We start from the raw sequence: 8,949 nt of genomic DNA, 5'->3' as shown, positions 1-8,949 counted from the left end.
AATTTTTGGGTCTTTTTCTTATATAGGCTCCTATTACCCCCCTGTCCCGATTTTTCACATTTGCTATCTGGTCACCCTACCCTAATTGGTGTCATACAAAACCTGTTAAAGCATTTTAAAGGAAAGGAATTAATAGAGGCTTCCCTCTCCCGCTCAATTTCTCTCATTACTTCCCTTATTAAGGGCTTGTCTAGATCATGTGACAGTAAAGGTGTGACGTTAATGTACATACATTACAGTGCCTTAAACCCATGTGGATGATTCCATTGAAAAATAAATTGCCCCTAGTTTTGATAATGGCAGTCAGGGCAACCCTAGAAGGTTGCAGGACTGACTCCCAAACCTTCTATTAATCATCAGGTCTTTGACTTGTCTTCAACATTTTAAAAATTGTGTACAGGCCAGGTATAACCCACATCTGATTTTTTTAAGTCCAAAAAGAAGGTGTGAAGTAATGGAGCACTCATCTTAACTTTTCCTGTAGAAAAGCCTTGGCAATATTTCACAGGTGTAAATATTGGCCTGACAAAATTACAAGAAATGGTTTGTGATTAAAAAATTGTGATTAATTGTGCAATTAATTGCACTGTTAAAGAATAGAATACCATTTATTTAAATATTTTTGGATGTTTTCTACATTTTCAAATATATTGATTTCAGTTACCACACAGAATACAGTGTACAGTACTCAGTTTCTATTATTTTTATTACAAATATTTGCACAGTAAAAAACAAAAGAAATAGTATTTTTCAATTCACCTAGTACAAATAATGTAGTGCAATCTCTTTATTATGAAAGTTGAACTTACAAATGTAGAATTACGTACAAAAAAATAACTGCACTCAAAAATAAAACAATGGAAAATTTAAGAGCCTGTATGTCCACTCAGTCCAACTTCTTATTCAACCAATCGCTCAAACAAGTTTGTTTACATTTGCAGGAGATAATGCTGCCCGTTTCTTGTTTACAATGTTACCTTAAAGTGACAACAGATGTTTGCATGGCACAGTTGTAGCCAGCATCACAAGATATTTACATGCCGGATGCTCTAAAGATTCATATGTCCCTTCATGCTTCAACCACTCTTCCAGAGGACATGCATCCATGCTGATGATGGGTTCTGCTTGATAACGATCCGAAGCAGTGCGGAGCAACGCATGTTCATTTTCATCGAGTCAGATGCCACCAACAGAAGGTTGATTTTCTTTTTTGGTGGTTCGGGTTCTGTAGTATCTACATAGGAGTATTGCTCTTTTAAGACTTTTGAAAGCATGCTCCACACCTCATCACTCTCAGATTTGGGGTGCGGGGGGGGGGTTGAGGGCTCCGACTGAGGGTGCAGGCTGTGGGGTGTGGAGGCGGCTCCTGGCTGGGGACAAGGGGTTCAGAGTGCAACTGGGGGCTCAGGTCTGGGGCAGGAGGTTGGGATGGGGAGGGGATGTGGGCTCTGGGAGGGAGTTTAGGTGTGAGAGGAGGCTCAGGGTTGGGGTGAGGGAGTGGGTTTGGGGTAGGCTCCAGGTGGCACTTACCTGAGGCGGCCCCAGGATGATGCGACATGTCCTACGACTCCTAGGTGCAGGGGCTGCCAAGGAGGGTCTGCGTGCTGCCCTTGCCCACAGGTGCGGCCCCCACAGCTTTCATTGGCTGCAGTTCCCGATCAATGGGAGCTGCGGAGCCAGGGCTCGGGGCATGGGCAGCGCATGGAGCCCCTGTGGCAGCCCCTGCACCTAGGAGCCAAAGGATGTGTCTGCTTCCAGGAGCCACATGGTGCCAGGGGAGCAGGCAGGGAGTCTGCCTTAGCCCCGCTGTACCGTCAACCAGACTTTTAACGACCTGGTCAGCGGTGCTGTCTGGAGCTGCCAGGGTCTCTTTTCAACTGGGTGTTCCGGTCAAAAACCAGACACCTGGCAACCCTACCATTACCTGACCCAGAAACATCCAAAAATCAGGTGTGGCAGTTACTAGATATGTTCTATATTTGTTTCCGAAGTTGTAAAGGATGTTTTTGTTGTAGGCAAGCCACTTGACAGGTCACTCTGTTTATTCACCTTACAGCTGAGCTAATCAACCCTCAAGAAGGAGAAATGTTATAAACATATCTGCTGAAGATAGCTCTGTGACATCAGTGGGTGATCAATGCAAGACTATGCATGTTTGCTGAGAGGTGGTTTTGTTGACAACACTGAGAAATGTTTTGAAAAGGAGGAGGATGCTGATATTCTTATGAAGATCTGAAGAAGCCAGGAATATCTGCTACATATTATGACATTATAGAATCAGAGAATGATAGAAATGTAAGGCTGGAACAGACCTGAAGAAGTCACCGACTCCAGCCCCCTGCACTAAGGCAGGACCAAGTAAAGCTAGACCATCCCCGACATATATTTGTCCAACCTGTTCTTAGAAACCTTCAATGATGGAGATTCCAAAACCTCCTTGGAAACAGGGCCGGCTCTAGGCACCAGCGGGCCAAGCACCCGCTTGGGGCGGCATCCTGGGGAGGGCGGCAGATGGCCCCGGTGGACCGCCCGCAGGCATGCCGGCGGGAGGTCCACCGGAGCCGCCGACCCGCAACCGTCAGAGCGCCGCCCCCGCCCCAGCAAATCCTAGCCGCGGCTGGGAGTTAAAAGGCTCCGGGCTGCCCGCCGCGGTGGGGAGCCCTGAGCCCTCTGATTCCCGGCCGCGGCTGGGAGTTAAAAGGCTCTGGGCTCCCCGCCGCCGCGGGCAGCCCGGAGCCTTCTGATTCCCGGCCGCGGCTGGGAGTTAAAAGGCTCTGGGCTCCCCGCCGCCGCGGGCAGCCCGGAGCCTTCTGATTCTCGGCCGCGGCTGGGAGTTAAAAGGCTCTGGGCTCCCCGCCGCCGCGGGCAGCCCGGAGCCTTCTGATTCCCAGCCGCGGCTGGGAGTTAAAAGGCTCTGGGCTCCCCGCCGCGGCGGGCAGCTCGGAGCCTTCTGATTCCCAGCCGCGGCTGGGAGTTAAAAGGCTCTGGGCTCCCAGCCGCCGCGGGCAGCCCAGAGCCTTCTGATTCCCGGCCGCGGCTGGGAGTTAAAAGGCTCTGGGCTCCCCGCCGCGGCGGGCAGCTCGGAGCCTTCTGATTCCCAGCCGCGGCTGGGAGTTAAAAGGCTCTGGGCTCCCAGCCGCCGCGGGCAGCCCAGAGCCTTCTGATTCCCGGCCGCGGCTGGGATTTAAAAGGCTCTGGGCTCCCCGCAGCGGGGAGCCCAGAGCCCTTTAGACACGCCTGCCGCCCTAAGGGCGCACGGACTGCCCCCCCCCCCAGCCCAGGGCGGCAATTCAGTGCGCTGCTTGGGGCGGCAAAAACTCTAGAGCCGGCCCTGCTTGGAAACCTATTCCAGATTTTAACTACTCTTATAGTTAGTTTTTCCTAATATCTACCCAAAATCTCTCTTACTGCAGATTAAGCCCATTAGTTTTTCTCCTACCTTCCATGAACATGCAGAACAATTGTTCACAGTTCTCTTTGTAACAGCTTTTAACATATTGGAAGAATGTTAACAGGTCCCCCTCAGTCTCCTTTTCTCAAGACTAAACATTCCCACCTTTCCTCCTAGATCAGGTTCTTTTATAATTTTTGTTGCTCTCCTCTGGATTCTCTCCAGTTTGTCCACATGTTTCCTAAAGTGTGGTGTCCAGAATTGGACACAGAACTCCAGCTTAGGCCTCACTAATGCCGAGTAGAGTGAGACAATTACCTCCCGTGTCCTACGTACGACACCCGTTGATACATCCCAGAATATTAGCCTTTTTCACAGCTGAAACATACTGTTGATTCTCATTCAATCTGTGATTTACTATAACTCCCACATCTATTTCAGCAGTACTAACACCGAGCCAGTTATGCTCCAATTTTTTAGTTGTGCGTTTGATTTTTCTTTCTTAAGTACTTTGCACATGTCTTTACGGAATTTTATCTTGTTCATTTCAAACCAATTCTCTAATTTGTCAAGGTCATTTTGAATTCTAATCCTGTCCTCCAAAGTGCTTGCAACCCCTCTCATCTTGGTGTCATCCACAAATTTTATAAACATATGCGCCACTTTGTATCCAAGTCATTAATGAAAATATTGAATAGTACTGGATCCAGTACTGGATCTGTGGGACTCTGCTGGCCCCACCCACCCAGTTTGACAGCAAACAATTGATAAATATTCTTTGAGTACAGTCTTTCAACCAGTTGTGCACCCATCTTACAGTTATTTCATCTAGACAGTATTTCAGTAGTTTGCTTATGAGAATGTCATGTGGAACTGTAACAAAAGCCACAGATAGATCATGTCTACTTCTTCCCCCCATCCAACAAGTCAGTAACCCTGGCAAAGAAGGAAATTATAATGGTTGGCAAGATTTGTTCTTGACAAACCCTTGCTGGCTATTCTTTATAATTTTATTATCCTCTAGGTGCTTACAAATTGATTTTTAAATTTAATTTTTAAACTGACAGTATTCCTTTAAGAGTCAAACCTCAAAACCTTTTCTTTTTCATAAAAAAAAAGATACTGAGAGATTTTGACATTTCTTTTTTATTTCAAGTGTTCTGGAAGTTCAGTACTCAGTTAACAATATTCGATTTCATGGACAGTAAATGTACTCAGTTTCCTATTCTTTGTCAAATAAACATAAATAGGCAAAAAATCACATTTCTATTAAATGTTTGGGTGAATCTTTCTTTAAATTAAATGTGGCCTGTTCTAATGTCACTAGTATTTTATGCAAAATTATGCATAAATGTTGCAACCCATGTGAAATACCAACCCCCTTATTATTTTATATAGTGTTCATGTTGGCAGAAGTACAGTACATTTTCTCCCAAGGGAAAACAATATTAAGCAAAATGAAAGTATCAGTTTTGCCAATGGTGCAGTAATAATTTTAGAAATACTGATGTGCTAGAGCTGCTTATTCAATTTTGTTTACTGGTTTTACATTGGAGCCTGGGAGAAAATTTCAGGTAGTTTAGATCACAAAGGAGCAATCCTTTAGCAGGCGTTCTGGTCAGGAGCTGATACATAATAAAATACTGGCAAGGGGGAAAGGTGGGGGAGGGCAGAAGATGAGAGATGCCCAAGTCAGAGAAACTGTATTAAATTGTTTTTTAATCTGAAGCATGTGTGTATGTGTGGGGAGCGGGGGGAAGGACGGTGGTAACCTAATCCGGATCATTGGTGTGTTTGTTTGACAAACATATTCAATCTAAGCTTTCTAATGTGATAGCCTCACCACTCTTCCACCCCTTGTTCTTTTATTTTTTCCACTTCTCCTGCCATGTGTCAAGGTAATTTTTGTCCTTCTCTATTCATTCCCACACATCACAGAGAAGCTTTCATCCACTCCTGTGACTGACAAAAGTTGTGCTAGTGGTAAGTAGAATTTTCTCTCTTCCCTTCTGTTTTCTTTATGTGTAACTATTTTGCAGTGCCATCTGACTATGCCACAAACTATCAATTTGTCCTTTCACCTTCCCCCACTCCCTTTTCCACTGTTAGTCTTCACCTTTACTGCTTTTAATTTCCTCCTCTCCTCCTGTGTGTTATTACTCCTTTTTATAGCCAAAACCACTCCCTCTTCATACTTTATCCTCTCTTTCCACTCCCCTCCCTGTTACATATGTCCTCTTGCTTTCCCCCTCCCTCTCTAGTTCACCACACCACATTCATTCCCTTCTGGGCTCCTCACTCCTCCCACACTTGTTCTGACACCATTTATCTATGAGTGCTGGTCATTCAGTGCTACTTGACTACTCTCCTCCTGCAACACCTCTGAAACAGGCTCCACTCCCCACCTCTGCCTCTCAGAGACACAAGTAACTGAGCGCCAGTTTAAGGAATGGCATGATTGTGAGCTGTGCACCACACCACCACTGGCAGCAGAGCAATTTGATACTTGCCCATGGAAGTCCTAAAGCACTGCTGAGCAACACTGTTCCTATACCCTCTAAAGAACAGACAAACTTATGAAACCCATTAATGCCTCAAAGAAAACTGAAATTCTATTTAAAAAACATGAGAATTGTTAATCTGCTTTTGTTGCTCAGTCCCCACATGAAATCAATCTTCTGTTAGTGCTATTATGATAATTTCCACAGCAACAAATAGAGATGCTACCAACAAGACTATGGCTTCAGGTGAGGAATAAGCAACAGCTAATTAATTCTGAAGGAAAAACCCAGCAATTAAAACTAGGAAAGTAAAACACAAAAATGTGTTATATCAGGAAAATAATTATTTTTAATTAGGTTCTTTTCAAAGTTTTCCATGAGTCACCATGAGGTTCTTTAGACAATAGAGGCAAAAGGAGCATCATTGATGGTAATATAAATAACTAAATATCAAAGTTTGTAGAGGCCCAAAATCAAAAGCCAATTGAAGTTAAGGGGTCTGTTTCCATTGACTTCAATGGGCTTTAGATCAGCCCCAATAACGAAAAACCAAAGATGACTTCTACTTATTTCTATAGTCAGAAATGTCTATATCAGTGTAGCCTAAGGGAGACAGCAAGCATGGGTTCAAGACAGAGTAAATATTAACAAGAAAAGGTTAAGTATTTGTGGAATAGTGAGAAGAGACTGATGAAGACTTGCTCCATTTAGTATCACGAGGCGGCAAGGGATGAAAACAATTAGTAACAGGAATAGGAGAAAACAGAAGTAGGCAGAAGTAGAAAGAATAAATCATCTAACTTGCCACAAACACAGGACTTATAAAGGGACACCAGCAGTGAAGTCAGATACCTCACTCTGCAAACATATTGTTACCATCAAGCCATTGTCTTTTTATGCATGTAGCAAATATTTCTGCATTCCAGTAGTGAACAAGATCCAGGAGTCTGAAGCTCACAGTTTATGTAGACAACAGACCCCCTCCCCTTCCTTTGATTTGTAAACACAGAAATCCTTCAATGTGGAAATCTTTTTGCTATTTTTGCTTCTGACTAAACATTGGCCAAAGCAATCTCCTTTATTTTCAGTCTCTCTGTGACATAGAAGGATGAGTAAAGGAAGCATGGATATCAAGTGACTTCTGAAAGTGGCCATTTGACAATCAAAAATTATTACAATTTTTTTATTTCAAAACCAGAATGGGTGGCTATGTGGATATAAAGCCTAAGGATTATTGAGGATCATGGTTCAGTACCAAATTCTACACTGAATACTTCTTCCAGGTTATTCCTTACATTTATAACACTTGATTGTAAACTGAGGTCCTTCCATGATGGTGCCAAGATTGACAAATTTCTGTAATATAAAAGAAGAGAGTCTGCTGAAGTATCATAATAACCAGTCAATGCAGATTTAAAAAATACTGACTGTTGTAAACATTGTTTCAATATTGCCCCATCCCACTCTATGACTAAAAGAAAGTATTAAAGGATAATTCTTCACCTCCAGTCCCTGATAAGGGGATCTATTTCCTTCTCAGTTTTAGCAGTTTGATTTTCATTCCTCCTTTTGAAGGAGGTACAAAGAGGGATTTTGAAGGCTTAGAAAAGAAACAAAGTAGAGAGTATAAAAGGTGGGAAGACTGAAAAGATTATTGAGGAAGGGAAGATAGGAAGACGATGTCGGAGATGGAGAAAGGCAAGGAGCTAGACATCATGAAGAATCAAAAATAAGAAAAGGAATAAAGAATAACAATATTTAAAATGAACTTAAAATTCCACCAATATTACTTAAATCATAGCTAGGCTTCAGAAACTGATTTAAAAGTACAGAGTTATCTTTTTTTCTCTGTACAATTTATATGGAACCTGATTGTCCTCTATAAAAATCTGAGGAATTCTGTGGAAGATATCAGTACAATTTGATCTACAATTTCTTAAGCTCTTCTAAGTAGATACAAGCCTATTCTATATAACTCTTGTGTCTCCTATCAATTATTCCCTCTCTTTTTGAAGTCAAATGTGAGGCAGGGCTCTATTGGTAAACATTGTACAAGGGAGTTCTTGCTCCACATTTGTCTATCTCTGCCTATATATAAACAATTTTATTTTAACAAAGGGGGTAGTATTCTCCTTCATTTGAGCTTTAGTCCTAGCATAAAATGTCTAATACTCTAAAGATCTATTTTGTTTTGTGTAGAGGTTTTGCATTTAATGATGAGAAGAGACTGTTTATGGATAGCTCTCTGTGCTCATAAAGGCCCTGACTATCCATGTGTCTATGGTATTAGCATACCTTTCTCTGCATTCTGTTACAGTTTTATCTTATGCTGAATAATAATAGAGTGTAAATTAAACGTTATACCAACATGGGAAAGATTCAGTAAACTAGAAATATAATTTGTGAATATCTGTATACTCACTACATCACACAGTTCTTACAAAGTAATACAGTAAGGGTATGTCTACACTACAAGAGTAGTTCGATTTAACTTAGGTCGAATTTGTGGATTCGACCTGATGAATTCGAATTTGTGTATCCACACTAAGGACACTAATTCGACTTTGTGAGTCTACACTAACGGGGCCAGCGTCGACATTGGAAGCGGTGCATTCTGGGCAGCTATCCCACAGTTCCCGCAGTCCCCGCTTCCCATTGGAATGCTGGGTAGAGCCCCCAATGCCTTCTGGGGGAAAAATGTGTCGAGGGTGGTTTTGGGTAACTGTCATCATTCAACCGTCACTCCCGCCCTCTCTCCTTGAAAGCGCCGTCGGGAACTCTGTTCGCGCACTTTTCTGGTCAGTGACAGCGCGGACGCCACAGCACTGCGAGCATGGAGCCCGCTGCGATCATCGCTGCACTTATGGCCGTTGTCAACTCCTCGCACCTTATCGAACACCTCTTCCAAAGTCAGCTGCTGAGAAATCGGGCGAGGAGGCTCCGGCAGCGCGGGGAGGACGTGAAGTGTGAGAGTGGCACAGACCTCTCACAAAGCACGGTACGCCGCACCGTGGAGATTATGGTGGCAATGGGTCACGTTCATGCTATGGGACGGCG

General features: G+C 43.6%; 1 protein-coding gene across 4 annotated transcripts in view; it reads right to left on the bottom strand.

The window, feature by feature from the left end:
* Positions 1-4,519: 4,519 nt before the first annotated feature.
* LOC123370066 overlaps positions 4,520-8,949 on the bottom strand; it is a 121,545-nt gene continuing 117,115 nt past the window's right edge. For all 4 annotated transcript variants that reach the window (XM_045016286.1, XM_045016305.1, XM_045016312.1 and 1 more), the window contains one exon: positions 4,520-7,248. The gene's annotated coding sequence lies outside the window, so the exon portion shown is untranslated. The remainder of the gene's footprint in view (positions 7,249-8,949) is intronic.

This window comes from Mauremys mutica, chromosome 1 (genome assembly GCF_020497125.1).
Source record: "Mauremys mutica isolate MM-2020 ecotype Southern chromosome 1, ASM2049712v1, whole genome shotgun sequence".
Taxonomy (NCBI): domain Eukaryota; kingdom Metazoa; phylum Chordata; order Testudines; family Geoemydidae; genus Mauremys; species Mauremys mutica.
The sequence above is the reverse complement of the archived record's forward strand: the minus strand, read 5'-3'. Positions and strand labels throughout refer to the sequence as shown.